The following is a 19,139-nucleotide window of genomic DNA, read 5'->3' as shown; positions in this document are numbered from 1 at the left end:
AACTTTTGACTAAAAATTGTATAACCACTAAAAACCTTTCTCCTTCAACGTTTTTTGAGATAAAAACCTCAAACTTTAACAGGGTTGCCACTCGTTTTTTCAAAAACTTTTCTGGTTTTTAAAAGTACAGACTTTTGGGGATGTTTTTAGTTTAAAGTTTAGTTTTAGGTAGGCAACTGTGTTAAGTAGTATAAAAAGATACTGTTAAGGTAATTTGAATGTGTTTTTTAATAAAAAACTTTTTGATAACAACAATTTTTTATTTTATTTATTTAATAGATTTTTTGAATCAAATCAAAATTTTACTACTAAACATGTGAAAAATCCAGGTTTTCCGATTTTTTTTTAGTGAATTTTGTTCGAAATTCAAGGTTTTTTTTCAAAATTTTCCAAAATCCAGGATTTTCCAGGTATTTTTGCCTACGTTGTCAAATTCCATGTTTTTCCAGGTAAAGTGGCAACCTTGGTTTAAGGAAATGTTCCTTGCAATACTTTAAACAATCTATATTTAAATTTTTTTAATAAAAGTATAATTTACAGTAGGTGTAGGGAGTACTTGGGTGATGTTTGCTGGACTTATGAGTACACATGATTTGGATGTGTTTTTGCTTCATTAAGAAGAATCTGAAAAAATAAACCTCAAAAATAAAAAGTTTGCTGCCCAAAAAAATAATTTCACCCCCAAAAATAACATACTTTTAGATTTTTTGACTTAAACAGTAATAAAATCACTTATACATGTCCTAGATTTATAATTTATGTCTTAAATGAAAGCTTATACATATTAGCATACAATTAAAGATATATTAACTGCTTTTGGTGTATGATGACGTCATAATCACCCTAAATGTGCAAAATTTGTTTGTAAAATGTAGTGGCAGGGAGTACAGCTCATTTTTTGGTCATATTGTAAAATTCAAATAAATACATTAAATACATATGATTCGGATGTGTTTTTGCTTAGTTAAAAAAAATCTTTAAAAAAAATTAGTTTTCCAAAAAAAAAAGTTGCTGCTAAAAAACTGACTTAAACCCAAAAATCACAAAAACCTGACAGGAGATTTTCTTTAATCAAAAAAATATATACTGAGTATTTAATAAAAAACAAAACTATCCTGAGTCAATTTGAGTTAAAAAAAATTCCTGAGTTATTCTGAAAGTGTGGCAACCCTGATTTTAATTTATTATAATATTTATTAGTAATACTAAGTGGGTATCTATTAATTATACAAATAATCTAATTTTTGAGGTGAAATAAATAACCTAGTAATTACAAACTAAATAAACCTTTTTATGACGTCCAACGAAATGATTACGTCATAACTGAGTCATCAGTGAGCTCAGATGTTGAAGTTTTTCTGTAATTGAATATTCAAGTAAAAAAATTAACAAAATCTTTACAAAAAATTAGTTATTTGATTGTGTCTTAAAAACTGTATTTAATTTTAGCTATTACTATGTTTTTATATATTTTGTAAGTTTTAAACTTAAATAATTTGTGAACATGAATTTTTGATTGGAACTATTTTTATAATTGTTCAAGTAACTTTTCATAATTTAGTTAATAAAGTATAATGTAAAAAACATAAAAAATCTTAACTTCTTTTAACTTTATTTAAACAAACTTTTAATTTCTTAATTTTGTAAACAATTAATAATTAACTTGTGTTCAGGTTTAAATCAAATGTGTAGATTATAAAAATTATGGAAACATGACAATTTTCTTCAGTGTTAGTTGTTAGAAAAGAGATAATTTTTAATTTACACAAAAATAACTATTTAAGATGTTAGAACTTTTTTTTCTGGATGTTGTTATAATAAGTTCTTCTAAAAACTTCTTAAGTAAAAAAGTTTCTAATTATAATTTCTGTACATCAAGCCGAAAAAGAATGTGGAAACATATTTTGACATGTATCAAACAGAAATAAAAGAAAGTTTATTTTTTCGGTCAGTTTCATAAAGATGAATTTTGATATGTATTGAAATTTTACAATTCTAAGTAAATTTAAATGTTAAAATAAAAAATCCATCTCTTTATTGAAATCATACTGAATTTTAAAGAAAAAAGATAATTGATTATTGTTTTCTAAAACCATTTAGTTTTTATTAAGGGCATATAAGGGGTAAAACTATTTTTTATACAAGTTGGTCTTATATTTTCGAGTTTTAATTAAGCTTACTATTTACACATTTTCAACATTCAACAAACTTATCAAAATATAGCAGTTTAAAGTTAGAGAGTACAATAGGTTGCTAATGGGAGTATAACTAAAAATATAAATAAATTAAATTACTTAAAATCCATATCTTCCTAAGTTTTAGAGTTAATATTCTAATTTTTAAGAAATGTTTCTTAAAACTCTTTAAAAGAATTTGTAGTATATATTTTTTTAAATAGACAAAATTACTGAACTCCACCTAAATTAATTGCATCTATTATTAATTATTAAAATAACAAAGTATACAATCAAATATTTTTACTTGTTTAGCCTTATTTAGGGTGGCCACTTGTTTTTGGAAAATTTTATTCAGGTTTTAGAAAGTACGCGTTTTTGGGTCTATATTTAGTTTAAAATCAAACTTGAGGTTAAAACTGTGTTAAATATTATATCAATATTAAATGATTAATGTAAAGCTACTTTAGTTGTGTTTTAAAAAAGAAATAATTTGATGATGACCAAAATTTTTAATTTATATTATAGACTTTTAGTGTCAAATCAAAAATTTACTACTTAAAGTTGTAGAAATTGTTTAAAATTCCAGGTATATCCAGGTTTTTCAATAATTTTTGTTCAGAACTCAAGATTTTTTTTAATCCTAAATTGTCAAATTTTAGGTTTTCAGGATTAGAGGCCACCCTAATCATTATAAAACTTTGAAAACCTACTTTGCCAAATTAATTGTTTAACTTCAAATCATAAAATTTTATAACAAAGCAATGCTTCACTATCTTCAGAATTCTAAATTTTAAAGTTACAAATTTAAGAAATAATAATATAAAAATAATCTAAAATCAACAGTGTTGATAATATACTACTTAACAGAGGTTTTTTTTAATTTTTTGTAAATGCTTAACAAAACTTTCGTACTGAACTTGACTTTAAAATAAAATTTTATTGCAACAAACTATAAATATGATAATAATTAAATAATTAATAAAACCAATGGAATTTTTGTCAATCTTTACATAATTTTAATAGCTGTAATAGTGAATAAAAAAAAAACTAATAAAAAATTCAATTATAAAATTAATTAAAATGATGGGAAGTAGCAATCAAATTAGCTTGGCAATTGTCAAGTTTTTCTAAATGCTTAGCAAATATTTACAAGTTTATTAATATCAAACCTAACTGCTATATATATTGTCTTCGCAGTTTATCATATTAATTAAATAATAAAACTTATGGAATATTTGTCAAGTTTTATTAGCAATTTAGCCGCAAAATTATTGTTCTAATAAAAAAAAACAATAAAAATTAAATAATAATAAAACATAAACTACTATCTTTTAAACAAAATTTCAAATAACAAGGTATTTGTTAATTTTAATTTTTAGCAACTTCATCAGAAAGTTATACATTTCATAAAATTTGAACAAATAAGGTATATCTTAACTTTGTCTAAATGTTTGACAACTATTTATATTTAATTGATTGTAAAATTCATTTTAAATAACTATTACTTTTTTAATTAACTTTCATCAGTTTAATTAACATTTATATTTTTAATAAACTTTAATCTACTTTATCTTTTTATAACTAATGGTAAAACTAGCTGGGCTTTTGTTAAATTTCATTTATTTATTTTTTAGCAATTTGGCAACAAAAAAATATTTTTAAATTAATAATAAAACTAACACGGTATATCTTAATTTTGTCTAAATTTAAATAAAACACCTTATTACTAACGGTGAATTAAAAAAAAAAAATTAACAAAACTAACTATTTAGTTTATCTGTGATTTTCTGTGGAAGTTGGAACAATTTTGTCAATGCAACTTGAGAAGAAAATTTCATCAGGATTTAAGCACAAATTTCTATAAAAAATATCAGTAGATCATAATTGTTTTTATAATTAGTAGGTTATATTTATAATTAAAAATATTTGTTTGTATGATTAGTATGTTATATATATAATCAGTATGCTAAACTTCCAACTAAGAATATTTGTTTATGTAATCAAGACAGGAGTAAATAATTTTTTTTTCAAATTCTACTAAACTTTGTATATATTTATTTAATAATGTTTTCAAACTATAAGGAAATGTCTCTTGCAATACTTATAATAATTTATAACAGGGTTTCCTAAACTTTTTTGCAAATGGCCCCTTTAAAGAAATTAAAAAAGCCATGGCCTCCTTAAACAAGATTACTAATAAACTACCATAAAAAACACCTAAGACCTTTTTTTTCTTTTTTGCATTTCATCTGCAACTCAAATATCTAGTGTAAGTTTCAAATTATGACCTTATGCCCCCCTCCTACCCCTTTGCTGCTCGTGGCCTACTTTGGATAATACTGATCTGTATTAATATTATTTTAAAAATAATTTACTTTCAAAGTTTAAATTAGTCAAAAATTTATTAACTTCTTATGAGAGGTTTTTTAACATTGCAAGAAATTTCAGAAATTTATGATATGAAATAGATTTTTATCGATTTCTTTTTATTCAAGATTGTTGTTTTTACTCCCATAAACAAATAATTGCGTTCTTTTTATTCACTGTTGTAGTTTTTCTTTCCATAAGGAACTTTTTGTATTCTTCAGCTTTATCTTAAAATATAGTTTGAATATCTAAAATGTGTGCAAAGCAAGTTCTAGTTTAGTTAAAACTGCACAATATAAAATCATGTAGTTAAATAGTGATTTCCCCACTTCTCCTGATAGCCTTAATATATTGTATAATAAAAATTGTTTACGTTGCCTAAATCAGGGTTGCCACAGATCAAGCTGAGAAAAGTTTCTTTAATTTCTACTAAAATTTTCCTGACTTTTCTAAATCAAACTCTTAATTTAAACTTACTCTACAATACATAATCAAAAACTTCAAACTATATAAAGCTCTGAATCTTATTTTTATAAAGCTTAAAACAACAGTTTTTTTTGCTGAATTCAATCATCTAACTTTCATTACATCACATGAACCATCTGTGTATGATTCATGTATTTGCAATAAACAACTCTATCAGCAAAACACTTGTATTTTCTAATTCATAAACACAACTTGTCAGAAAAAAGAAACAACATTTTAGCATTTCCTAACATAAATGCTAAAATCATCAATATTAAAAAGGGATACAAAAGTTGTTTGTTCAAGTATAGGGTAATTGTTCAATATGTTAATAGAAATTTTTTTCAGTTTTAAAAATGATATTTTATTAATTTCTACCAGATGAAGGCATTGGAAACTAAGTAATTTTGTAAATTTTTAGAAAATTTTACAATTTTAGCCTGTTTTAAAGGGTTTTTAATTAATCTTTTACTATTTGGAGGCTTTGGAAAATAAGGAACTTAGTAAGTTTGAACTGCAAAAACCTGATATTTTTCAAATTTTGTCAAACTTTCTGACTTTTTTTTTTTCAAAAACACCCATTTTTCCTGACTTTTGTCTTTTGTTTAGTATTTCCTGACTTTGTGGCAGCCCTGTTATGTGTAAGTTTTTTTTTTGTTGAAGTTTTTAATCAATTTAGAAAAAAGATAGACCCTTGATAGTATGTTTGTTTTAATTTCTAGTGTGATAGCTACTGAATATTAAATATTTCGTCACTTCAGTAAATTTTTGGCAGAGATTTATTAAGTAAAGTAAAATTACTCAATAAAATATGATGCTAAGTTTTTAGTGTATTATCTTTGAAATATATCCAATTTTATTATTCATTAATATTTGACAAAACTTTCTGTAATATTTATAAACATTTGTTTTTTATTCTTTTATAAATTGACATGTGTTGTATTCAAATACAAACTGAAACTTTTAAAAGTTGTCCAGATAAATTTTGTTGTAATGGAATATCAGTTTCAATGCTTATTTGAACATAAATAATATTAAACCAGTCAACCACATAGCAAGTTGATCTGATGCAAGTTTACATTTATAGAGTTATATAGGTTATAATGTAACAATTATTGTACATGGTGCTTGTTTTAGTGTGTTGCCATTTATTTATAATATTTATTTAGAAAACCTACATTGAAGAATTCAAGGAAACTAAAAGAAAAATAATGCAAATTTTAATTAAAACAGTTGGCCTTAATTGGTAACAAAATTTTATTTTCGAATAATAACAGAAAGTGTTGCCACTCTTTTAGTAAAAAAAAATCGGCTTGAGTCATCTAGAATATTTTAAAACCCTTAAAAAAGTTTTTTTTTAATTTAATAAATAACAAAATTTAAGTTTACAAATGAAATTTGTCATACAAGAACAAAATAATGAGAATAAATTCCATTCAAAATCTAGACAAAACCTGTCCTGAGATTTACTTTAATTACAAAACTTATACTGAGTGATTTATAAAAATACAAAACTATCCTGAGTCAACCTGAGTTAAAAAAATATCCCGAGTTATCCTGAAAGTGTGGCAACCCTGATTTTAATTTATTATAATATTTAGTAGTAAATGCTAAGTGGGTATCTATTAATTATATATATCTTTTTTGAATTAAACGAAAAAACTTTTAATTAATACAGGGTTGTCATTCTTTGAGTCAAAAAATCTTCCCTGAGTGACCATAAACTTCCCTGAGTTTTTTTCAAATCCTTAAAATCTTTATTATTTATTAAAAAACTACAATGTTAATTATAATAAGATTGGAGAATTAGCCTTAAGGCTAAAAGTTTTTTTAATAAGCACTTAAAAAAAGTAAAATTAACTTTTTTTGAAAAAAATATTGAAACTGGATTAATTAAATCTTATTCTAGATCTAGAAAAAATTTTTCTTGAGTTTTTTTTACCTCTTAAAATTTCCCTGAAGTTTTTAGAAAAAACCAAAACAACTCTGAGTTTAAAATAAAGAATCAAAATTCCCTGAGTTTTCCTGAGATTTTTTATATCTTGAAAATTCCCTGAGTTTACCTGAATTCCCTGAGTGTGTGGCAACCCTGTTAATAATAAAACTAACAAGGTATATCTTTATTAGTCTTAATTTAGATAAAATATTCCTTATAATTAACAATAAAACCAACTAAAAATAATTATTAATAAAACTAACAGTGTATTTGTGGAGTTTTTCTGTGATTTTCTGAAATTTTTGTCGTTGATCATGTGATGGAAGCATCTCACCAGGGAATTGAAATCTATTAAAATAATTAGCATGCAATATTTGAATTAAAAATATTTGATTATTTTATCAGTATGTTATGTTTATAATTTTAAGAACTGTTTGCCTATATAATTAAGTTGTTAAACTTTTGACTAAAAATTGTATAATCACTAAAAACCTTTCTCCTTCTACGTTTTTTGAGATAAAAACCTCAAACTTTAACAGGGTTGCCACTCGTTTTTTCAAAAATTTTTCCAGTTTTTCCAAACTTCTTCCAGGTTTTTAAAAGTACAGATTATTGGTATTTTTTTAGTTTAAAATTTAGTTTTAGGTAAGAACTGTGTTAAGTAGTATAAAAAGATTGAGAAGATACTGTACAGCTAATTTAAATGTGTTTTGTAATAAAAAACTTTTTGATAATGACAAAAATTTTTATATTTATTTGATAGATTTTTTGAGTCAAATCGAAGTTATACTACTGAAAATGTGAAAATTCCGGAATGTTTAAAGTTTTTTTAGTGATTTTTGTTCGAAATTCCAGGTTTTTCTAGGTATTTTTTGCCTAAGTTTTCAAATTCCAGGTAAAGTGGCAAACCTGCTTTAGAGAAATGTTCCTTGCTTAATTAAGTATTACATTTTTAATGAAATATTATATTTTTAATTAACTTTTTTATATCTATCTTTTTATAACTAATGGTAAAACTAGCTGGGCTTTTGTTAAATTCAATTTTAATTTTAGCAATTTGACAACAAAAAAATAATTTTTAACAAAACTAACACGGTATATCTTAAGTTCGTCTAAATTAAAAAAAAGCTTTATAACTAACAGTGAAATTAAATAAAATAATTAACAAAACTAACTATTTAGTTTATCTGTGGTTTCCTGTGGAAGTTGGAACTATTTTGTTAATGCAACTTGAGAAGAAAATTTCACCAAGATTTAAGCACAAATTTCTATAAAATAATCAATATGTCATAATTGTTTTTACACTTAGTATGTTATATTTATAATTAAAAATATTTGCTTATTTAATTAATTCAAATTCTACTTAACTTAGTAGAGATTTATTTAATAATGCTACAAATTATATTCACAGATTTATTTTATAAAAACTATTTTTGAAGTAAAGCAAGTTAAAATGTGAGAGTACAGTAAGTTCCTAATGGGAGATGAAGAATAAACTGTGAATGAATAAAAATCGTAAAAAAAATCTCCTACATTTTTTGAAATAAATATCTCAAACTAAAAGAAGGTTTTTCTTGCAATACTTATAATAATTTATAACAGGGTTTCCCAAACTTTTTTGCAAATGGCCACCTTTAAAGAAATTAAAATAGCCATGGCCCCCTTCAACAAGATTACAAATAAACTACCATAAAAAACACTTAAGAACTTTTTTTTTATTTTTTGCATTTCATCTGCAACTCAAATATCTAGCGTAAGTTTCAAATTATGACCTCATGCCCCCCCTCTCTTTTACCCCTTTGCTGCTCGTGGCCTACTTTGGGAAACCCTGATCTAAATTAATATTATTTTAAAAATAATTTACTTTCGAAGTTTAAATGAGTCAAAAATTTATTAACTTCTTATGAGAGGTTTTTTAACATTGCAAGAAATTCTAGAAATTTATCATATGAAATGGATTTTTAGTGATTTCTTTTTATTTGGTATTGTATTTTTTCTCCCATAAGGAAATAATTTTGTTCTTTTTTATTCACTATTGCAGTTTTTCCTTCCATAAGGAACTTTTTGTATTCTTTAGCTTTATCTTAAAAAATAGTTTGAATATCTAAAATGTGTGCAAAGCAAGTTCTAGTTTAGTTAAAACCCCACAAAATAAAATCATGTAGTTAAAAAGTAATTTCTCCCATTCCCCCTTATGGCCCCTTGTGCAGTTTTATAAATGATATTTTATTAATATTTACCACATGAATGCATTGGAAATTAAGTAATTTTGTATATTTTTAGAAAATTTTACAATTTAAGCCTGTTTTAAAAGGTTTTCAATTAATCTTTTACTATTCGGAGGCTTTGGAAAATAAGGAATTTTGTAAGTTTGAACTGCAAAAACCTGATACTTTTCAAATTTTGTCAAATTTCCTGACTTTTGTCTTTTGTTTAGTATTTCCTGACTTTCCTGACTCTGTGGCAGCTCTGTTATGTGTAAGTTTTTTCTTTGCTAAAACTTTTAATCAATTAAAAAAAAAGATAGACTTATAATAGTATGTTTATTTTAATTTCTAGTGTGATAGCTACTGAACATAAAATATTTTATCACTTCAGTAAACTTTTGGCAGAGATTTCTTAGGTAAAGTAAAATTACTAAATAAAATATGATGCTAAGTTTTTAGTGTATTATCTTTGAAATATATTCAATTTTATCATTTATTAATTTTTGACAAAACTTTCTGTAATATTTATAAATATTTGTTTTTCATTTATTCATAAATTGACATGTGATGTATTCAAATATAAACTGAAACTTTTAAAAATTTCTGGATAAATTATGTTGTAATGGAATATCAGTTTCAATGCTTATTTGAACATAAATAATATAAAACCAGTCAACCAGATAGCAAGTTGATCTGATGCAAGTTTACATTTATAGAGTTATATAGGTTATAATGTAACAGTTATTGTAAATGATGCTTGCTTTACCATTTATTTATAGTATTTATCTATAAAAACTACATAAAAAAGTTTAAGGGAACTGAAAGCAAAAAAAAATTGATGCAAAATTCAAGAAAATAGTTTGTATTTATTACTAATATTTTACAGAAAGTGTTGCCTTTCTTTTAGTGAAAAAACTGGTCCTACATAGTTTTTAAATACTTATTAAAAAAGTTTTGTTTAATTTTTAAAAACAATAAAACTTAAGTTCTTGAACAAAACTGGTCATAAAAGAACAAAATATTAAAACACATATTATTCTAAATCTAGACGAAAATTTGTTTTAAGATTTTCTTAAATCAAAAAACTATACTGAGTGTTTTTTAATAAACAAAATTATCTTGAGTCAACCTAAGTTTTGAAAAAATATCCTGAGTGTGTGGCAACCCTTTCTTTAATTTATTATGACAACTAGTAACAAAACTAAGCCAGTATTTGTTAATTTTATATATATCTTTCAATTTAACAACTAATAATCAATAAAAAAACTATTAGGGTAAACCTTAAGTTTGTTGAACTTAGGTAAAATACACCTTATAACTAGGTTATTTGTTAAGTTTGTCTGTACTTAGATAAAATATACCTTATAACTAACAATAAAACCAACTAAAAATAATTATTAATAAAACTAACAGGGTATTTGTTGAGTTTTTCTGTGATTTCCTGAAACTTTTGTCCTTGGCCATGTGAAGATAGCATCTCACCAAGGATTGGGCAGAAATTTCTATAAAATTAATATGTATTATTATAATTAAAATTTTTACAATATGATATACAAAGCACATACTTTCAATAAATCAAATATATTTCAAGCAATTCTCATCAGTAGAGTACAAAGCAAACAATAAATAAAATCTTACAAACTTATATAGTAATAAGTAATCGTAAAGTAATTGAGAGATTAATAAAAGACAAAAGCAATTAGTAACAATTAGAACCATTTAAGTTTACTTACATTATAACTATTATAAAGTAGAACTATTAATTAATACAATGAAAATAACAATTATAAAATATTACGAAATAAAAAAAGTATAAACAAGGTTTTTTGCTTACATCAAACAGGTTTCCTTAATAAAATACAAATTGCTTCTAGTTTAATCAAATCGAAAACATTACTACAGGTTTTAATAATTGTAAATCTACTTAGATTAAAACTGTTTGCACATATTGAGTTAACAACCAAATGTTCTGAAATGGATGAAAATTTAGATGCATTTAAAACCTTGACCTGTTTATCATCCTTCTTTAATTGAAAATATTTGCTTATTTGATCAGTATGCTATATTTATAATTAAGGCCATAGGGGGGAGTCCGAAATTTTTTGTTACAAAAATTAATTTTGGCTTTTATATGAAAGCTTTAAATACAAACTACAAGCCTGTTTTTATATAATTCAAAAATATCATTTAACTTTTCAGATATTTTATTTTTTGTAAAAAGTTTCCGATATAATCATATAGACCACAAATTTTTCAGGGTTAATTTTCTCGGAAACTTTAAAATTCACTTAAAATCTATCTCCTCCTTCATTTTTCAGGTTCCCTATGGAAATCATCTTCAAATATCAGGAAATGTTCCTTATATTAAAAGGAAAAAATATTATGGCAACCTCTTGCATCTTTACAAACTCGTGACGTTACGCATTTTAGAATTCTAAAAAACTTAAAAAATAGAAACTTTAAATTTTTTAATATTGTACAAATTAGGTTTATTGTATATTTTTGATTTAAAACATGTTTTTAAATGCTAACTCACCTCTCTATATCTTTAGACTTTGTAAACTTATATTCCTTGACTAATTGATAAACATTTAGTTATACCTCAGTATATCAGAAATTTTGTTAACAATAAGATATTAAATTAAAAATTTGAAAGAAGTAGGAGTGTGTTGAATAATGAAAGTATAATGAAATAATGAGAGTTTAAAACACAAATAAATAATACAGTACTTTTGTCCTATATATGAATAAACATTTAAAAAAGAAATCTAATGAAACATAAACAATTTTTATTAAACATTTTTCCTATACTTTATATATTTTGCTCTAAAGTAGAAATCCATTACAGCACCACATGTATATTTTTGTAAAAGGCTATAGAAAAAAATTTTAATATAGACACCACACCATTTCTTTATTGTAAACAAATGCTTACTTACAAATTAAATTTGCTAAGTAGAATAGATTATAAATTTTAAGTATCAAATAAGTCATATATAAATAAAGATAAAATCTACTTATCATTGAAATTACTAAAATTTTTCTACAAGTATTATAATTTTATATAAATATAAATCCTTTTTTTAGTATAGTTTTATCTTTTGTTTTCATATTTATTAATAAAGTAAACAAATTGTTAAAAGTGGGAAAGTCCCCAGTCTGCTCAAAACTGGAAGCAATATCAAAAAACAGCCATTATAGTAAGTATAGTTGATACCTCTTGTATCTTTACAATCTCTCATATCTTTACGCATTTTTTATGTGGACACAATGTGCGTAAATAAGCGAGAGGTTACTGTATTTTAAAATTAAAATTTTAATACAAAAATTTAAAAAAAGTGTTTTCTTTGTTAATAATATTTTTAAATTTTTTTTTTTTAATTTCAAAGTAACGTTTTTTTGTTTTGTATAAAGATTAGACTGTGAAAGTTTGAAGAATATTGCTTGAAAAATGTAGGAGATAGATTTTAAATAAAATAGTCTTTTTTCGCTGTTTTAGTTTTCCCTTTCCATAGGGAACCTATTATGCGGCCCGACTTTGACAAGTCATATCTCAAAAAATAATATGATTTTTTTAAAACAATAAAAAGCATCTTCAAGCTTAGAAAAAACTCTTTAAAATAAGATCAACTTGTAAAAAACATGGCTTACCTCCCCTATGACCTTAAAAGATTTGGTTGCCTATATAATAAAGATGTTAAATTTTTAACTAAAAATCTATTAATCACTAAAAATCAATCTCCTTCTACGTCTTTTGAGATATACACCTCAAAATTTAAGGAAATGTTCCCCGCAATACTTAAAATATCTGTTCTCAAATTTTTTTAAATTAATAAACAAAATATATAAAAAGGTACCAACTCCTTTTTTTTTCTTGAAAAAAAAACAATTAGTGAAACGTTAAACAATTTCTGACAAGATAATTGTCTGTACATTGAAAGAAAAACTACCTGAAAACATGAGATATTTATCACAAAAAACGTAGAAGATATATTTTTTGTGACTTCTCTTTATTCACTGTTTTTTTTTCTCCTCCCATAAGGAACCTATTGCACTCTTCAACTTTGACTTTATCTTTAAAATAGTTTGAATATTTAAAATCTGTAAAAAGCTAGTTTATTCATTACTTATATTATAGTTTAAGGTTTATATTTAGTATTAAAATAATTAAAATGTACTAAAACTGTTTTTTTTATCGTCTAGTATATTTTGTCAAGTAGAAGTCTAAAGTAATAACTAAATTTTTTTCACAATTAATTTCTGTTTTAGAATCATTAGATAATTTTAAGTCAGATCCAATTAGCGTAAATAACAATTTTAGTTGTACATTTACAATAATTTGCAGTATTTTTTAATAATTTTAAAGCTATGCACAGTAGAAATTTTAATTAACTATGCTAAAGTTATTATACTTTAAATTGGCCTTTAGGAGTAATTTTGGCTGTCAGGTAAGTTAATTAGTAAGACTGTAAAAGTAAATTATTAATCAAGGGATATTAATCAAGATAAAAAAATTTTTGTAGTTTAGTCTAACTTATACATAATCTGAACTACCAGCTACTTTTTACTGCTTCTTAAAATTCAAAGTAACTTATGTGATTTATTTGATCAGAGTTAGAGAGTTCGATAGGTTATCAATGCAAGGAGCAAACTAAAATGAAAAAAATATTTTTTCACCAAAAATCTATACCCTCCTTTAGTTTTTGAGCACCTTTTTTAACATTTTATAAAATTAATCTTTAACTAAATTTAAAAAACTTGTAGGAAACAGTATTTTCAGTTTGTTATTCAAATTTTTATATGCTACATGTTATTACTCCATCATAATTGAGTTATAACATATATTAGAAGTACTAAATATTCTTTTAATATTTTTTTAATAGGTTTAAGCACACACATACAAAATTAACAGATTTTATTAAAGTATAGTATGATTTACAATTTTTATTTTATACCAGTGGCGTCGCGTGGTATCTTTGTTAGGGGGTGCTTCAGATTGAGTTGCCAAATTAAAAAATCCCCTAATTTGAAACATTAAAATAAAAATAAAGGAGTTAGAGAGAAATAGGGAAGTTTTTAAGCTAAAAGTCTTTAAGATATTAGCTTAAACGCTTCTTGTTATGAATATAAAAAAAACATGATATACTTAAAAATATATATTTTATACTTTTATACTTAATTTCCAATATACGAGAAATTTGTTAAAAAGTACTTTATGAAGGAAACAGATTACTATGTTGCTAAAAATTTTTATCATAATACAGTACATAAATTTACAATATATCATACATTGATAAAAAGTTTGTATGTATTAACATAACTTAATTATAAGAGCAAAATAAGTTTTTTTTTACAGATTAAAAAATTAATTATTTTTCATGTTTAAATAACTTCTTACAATACAACTTTAAAAAAGATTTGAAAACTACGAATTTAACTATTTAAGCATCAATGGTTTTAAAAACAAAAAAAAAAGAAAATATGTTTAGCAATATAAAATTAAGGATCAAAAAATATCATTAATAACTTTTTTGTAGATTATAAAGTTAACTTAAAAAGTAAAGAAACTTTTGAAGCAACTAAAAACAAATTGCTTTAAACAGTAACTTTGTTTCTTTTGAGTTACTTAATTATTTTTTAATAGTAAAAAATAACATTACAATTGAAAAAAAAATCACACTGGAAGGAATTTTCTTTTAAAAATTTTACAATGCAACACAAAGGTCTTGATAAAGTTATAAATATTACAGCAGTAAAATAAATTGACTTTATTCTTAAAATAGTTTTACACACTAAAAAAATTAAATAAAACTCTACTTACGTTTTAGAACATATATAATTTAAAAATCCTTACAAAACTAAAAAGCAAAATTTATTCAGAATTAGCTTTCATTATAGATAATAAACAAATAAAGCAAAATTTGTTAAAAAAGTCTTTGTTTGCAAACACTACTACTAACTAAAAGTTGTAAAATAACCTTTAAAAATTTATATCTAGAATCAAAAAATAATTATCTAAAACAAATAACTTTTATCAAAAACATAATTGAAGTTAAGTCAGAATTAGTTTTAGTATACAAAATTAACAAACAAAGCAAAATCTATGTGATAGTTCACAATTTTTTGACTAACAAAACTAAAATTTGTAAAATAACCTATAAGCATTAGCATCTAATTAATGAAATACAAACTAAAAACATATAATGTATCTGAAAAAAAATATATAAAGTTTAGTCAAAATTAGCATTCAGTACAGAGAATTAAAAATAAAGTAAAATATATTTAGTAGTTCACTATTTGCAAACTATAAAAATTAAAAGTTTTAAAGTAACATATAAATTTTAATACTTATCAACGATAAATAATAATCAAAAATACAAAAAAATATATATCTTTTTTTAGAAAATTAAAATTAATTTACACACTCTACTGATAGAAAAAAACTTTTCATTCTCATTATTTGAGTGCTATAGTTGTTACAAAAACTGATATTGATAAAACTATAAATACCTAAAAAGTAAATATATAAAAAAGTTCTAAAAATTTCTCCTTTGATAAAATCTCAGTTAAAATTATTATAGGATGAAACAATGTTTCAAATATATCTTAGCTCTAAAGACTTGAAGTTATAAAGCTAACATTTTAGTTAAAACTGCAATAATCTTTGTAAACATAATAAATTTTTCCTCATAAAATATTTTCTTTTTAAAGTAACAAACACATATATAAAATATAATTAAATTTTTTCATATAGTTCAAACTTTAAGCTTAGTCATATAATAAACTTCAAACCTCTTGATGTTACACTCTTGGGTATTGAAATATCTGGTGTTGGTCTGCTGTTTTTTAACTTAAGTTTTTCAACTTTATACAAAGCATTTATATCAAAGCGTTTAAGCTGATCCACAGTCCATTCACTATAATTTGTAGTTTGCATGTTAATATTTTTTAAAACAACCTAAAAAATTCATTATGTTAAACTATTTGTGAAAATTTTTACACGGTACTGATATTTCAAAGCTAATAATTTTTTTTCAATGTGAAAAGTATCTTGTAATATATAAGTAAGGCTTTCATATAATATCTAATGCTAACTTTTGTTATAAAAAATGATAGACCCCCTATGTCCTTAACAAACTTTCTATATACTTTATACCTTAAATAACTTTTTCATTTAAAATAAATAGATGAAACTTGTTAGTTTTAATACAGGTTGATATAAATTTAACTTTGAGAATTGTCTTTTGTTGTGTAAGTAAGTTTATCTAAAAACTTTTATGTATTTGCCTAAAAAGTCAAATTGGAGATAAAAAAATAGTTTGATTTTGTTAAGTCAGTTTGTACTTCCCTCTCATTATAAAATTTTGGTGCTCTCAACTTTAATTAACTATATGTCAAGATTCAATTCAAAGAGTAATTCAAAACAATTTATAGTTTTCTTAAAAGTCTACAAAATAAGCTCAAGCTGTATAAACTAATTTTATAAATGCTTTAATATCAATTAAAATTTCATGTTAAACCATACAGAAATCATGGAGTGGTATCAGAGTTCTTTTAATTTTTTTTGACCAAGTTGATCAAGTAAATGCTTAAAATAAAACTAAGGCAACAACAGGTTCTTTATGTAAGGAATTTTATAAAAAAAAACTATTTCACTATATCATACCTTTTCCTTTATTTTCAGCTATTGTTAACAAAGTTTTTTAGCAAAGTAATTAAGATTTTTTTGATTTTTTATTTTTTGAGTTTAAAATATTATTTTTAAAATCTTTCATCAAAATCTTGTTCCAAATATTTTTACACTAAGTTAAGAAAACTTTAGGTTGTAGATCTCAACTTGAAAACTTTTATTTTTTACACAAATTTAAAACTTGCATGTAACTTGTTAGCTACATATTGCTTATTTCAATACTAAAAATTATCAAAAAACAAAATTATCTATATTTAAAAAAAAATAAATAATTTTATGTAAATAAGATAGGTAGCCTTTGTTTTCTTTTACTTTAAGGTAATCTGGAAAAAAAAAATATGATATATGAAAAAACAAATTTAATGACCATTTTTTAAAGAATTATCAATAAAACACACACAAATGTATTGAGTTTTGAAATTTTTTTAATAATGTCCTTTAAAAACTTGTTAGAACTTTTGGCTTATATAGTATTTTTTGTATGTGTGTTGACCACTGGGTTTTGATGTTGCAACTTTCACCTAAAAAACTAAACTTTACTTTTACTGTATTCAAGTTGTTTAGATTTAGTAGATTTTTCAATGTATAATGTTCAAAAACTAATTAACAGTATATTCATATTCACTATATTCTTTATATTCAGTTTAATTTACACAGCGCTGCATTGAATGCAGCTCTAAAAATAAGCTTTTCAACAACTTTTTGTGTAGGAAATTTTTATATGTTTAAAATGCAGTGGACACAGTTTTAGCTTGCAGCGCCAGCCATTTAACGAATATTTGAAAATTGAATGTAAAATTTGATAAACTAACAAATTATCGTTATATTTAATGAATAAAGCAGGAAAACTGAAATAAAGGGAAATTTTCTTTTTTCTTCTTTTTTTTTATAGGTGGACTGCAGCTCCAGTGTGCCACCCCACGCGACGCCCCTGTTTTATACTCATGTTTATTCTTATTTATATGTTTCAAGATGAGATATATGTTTTTTTTTCAAAGCATATATATCACTTCTCCTTTTTTTAAAATGCAATATTATTAAGGAGCTTTATATTGCATTTTTCGTGGATGTTTTTGTAAAATGAGCAACAAGAAAAATGTGAATACATGATTGTATAAGTTAAAATCTAAGGGGAGGAGACTGTTTGGTGCACATGGTTTCCATTTTCAATATTGGCAGAAATGGGTATAAAAAAGATATATAAAAAAGATTAATTTAAATAATGATACTTAAAAAAAAACCATTAACTAATATTGTATTTTCATTAAGCTTAAGTTTTTTTGTTGTTTCAATTAACACTGCACAAAAAATTACATAAAATGTATGGTGTGAGGCTCAATGACCAAAAGATCTTTTTCCACACCAATCCATTGACCATAGTTGTGAATATTTACATTTTCTTTCTTTCTTTTGAAATAAAAATCAAAGAAAAATCTTAAACTAGTTGGTCATAATTGTTTTTTTCAAGTTCTGCTTTAAAGAAGTTAATTGTATAATTAAAAATAACAATTTCTTAAAATTATAAGTGAATTTAAAAATGAAGAAGATAGATTTATATTGAATTTAAAAAATGATTGAATAATTCAGGCATAAAATAATTATCTTACAAAACTAGTTACATCTAATTAAATTTTTTATCTCTTTCAAGCTGTTTCAGGTTTTTTTTTAATTTCTCAAAATCCAAGTTTCTTGCCTAAATTATTAAATTCTAGATTTTTTCACGTTTTGTGGCTAAACTGTTTAAAATGTAATTTATTGTAAAAATTGTTGTACCCCTCTTATGCTCTTAAGTAGTAATATTGCTGAAAATGGGGGAAAGTTTTTTTTAATATTTTGGGACATTTATGATAATGAGTTGAAAACTTTGTTGATCTCAAAACCTAATAAAAACTTGTTTAAAAAAAAAAGAAAATTTCAAGTACTGGCAGACAAATACTGACATTTAGCTTACAAAAGCTTGATGTTTTATTTAGAAATAATTTCAGATCTTAGTTATCTACTTAAATAAAAATCAATAAATAAGGAAACTTTTGAGCATTTAAACAGACAAAAACTAGAACATTTAGAGAAAGTTTCACAGTGACACTTCTTGGTATTTTATAAAATTTTTGTCAGTTTTGTAAATTTTCTTTTAAAATATGTCTTGATAAAATTAACTTGGTTATTAGATTAATTACTTTCAAATTAAAAAAACTAATTTAACAAGTTTCTATGCGCTTAGTATAAGTTTTTTAAAATATGATAAGATGCACAATTCGTGTTAAATATACTTAATATAAAAAATCAGTATTTTTTTA

At 23.5% G+C, this 19,139-nt stretch overlaps 1 long non-coding RNA gene across 1 annotated transcript; it reads right to left on the bottom strand.

Moving 5' to 3' along the window:
- Positions 1-7,219: 7,219 nt before the first annotated feature.
- LOC145830047 (uncharacterized) lies at positions 7,220-16,074 on the bottom strand. Its single transcript, XR_014369600.1, has 5 exons — positions 15,945-16,074; positions 13,103-13,226; positions 10,564-10,654; positions 8,121-8,213; positions 7,220-7,293 (listed from the first exon to the last, which is right to left on the bottom strand). It is a non-coding gene; the product is annotated as an uncharacterized LOC145830047 (long non-coding RNA).
- Between the last annotated feature and the right edge of the window lie 3,065 nt (positions 16,075-19,139).

The sequence above is a fragment of the Thalia democratica genome, chromosome 2, assembly GCF_965202585.1.
Source record: "Thalia democratica chromosome 2, ktThaDemo2.hap1.1, whole genome shotgun sequence".
NCBI lineage: Eukaryota > Metazoa > Chordata > Thaliacea > Salpida > Salpidae > Thalia > Thalia democratica.
The sequence above is the reverse complement of the archived record's forward strand: the minus strand, read 5'-3'. Positions and strand labels throughout refer to the sequence as shown.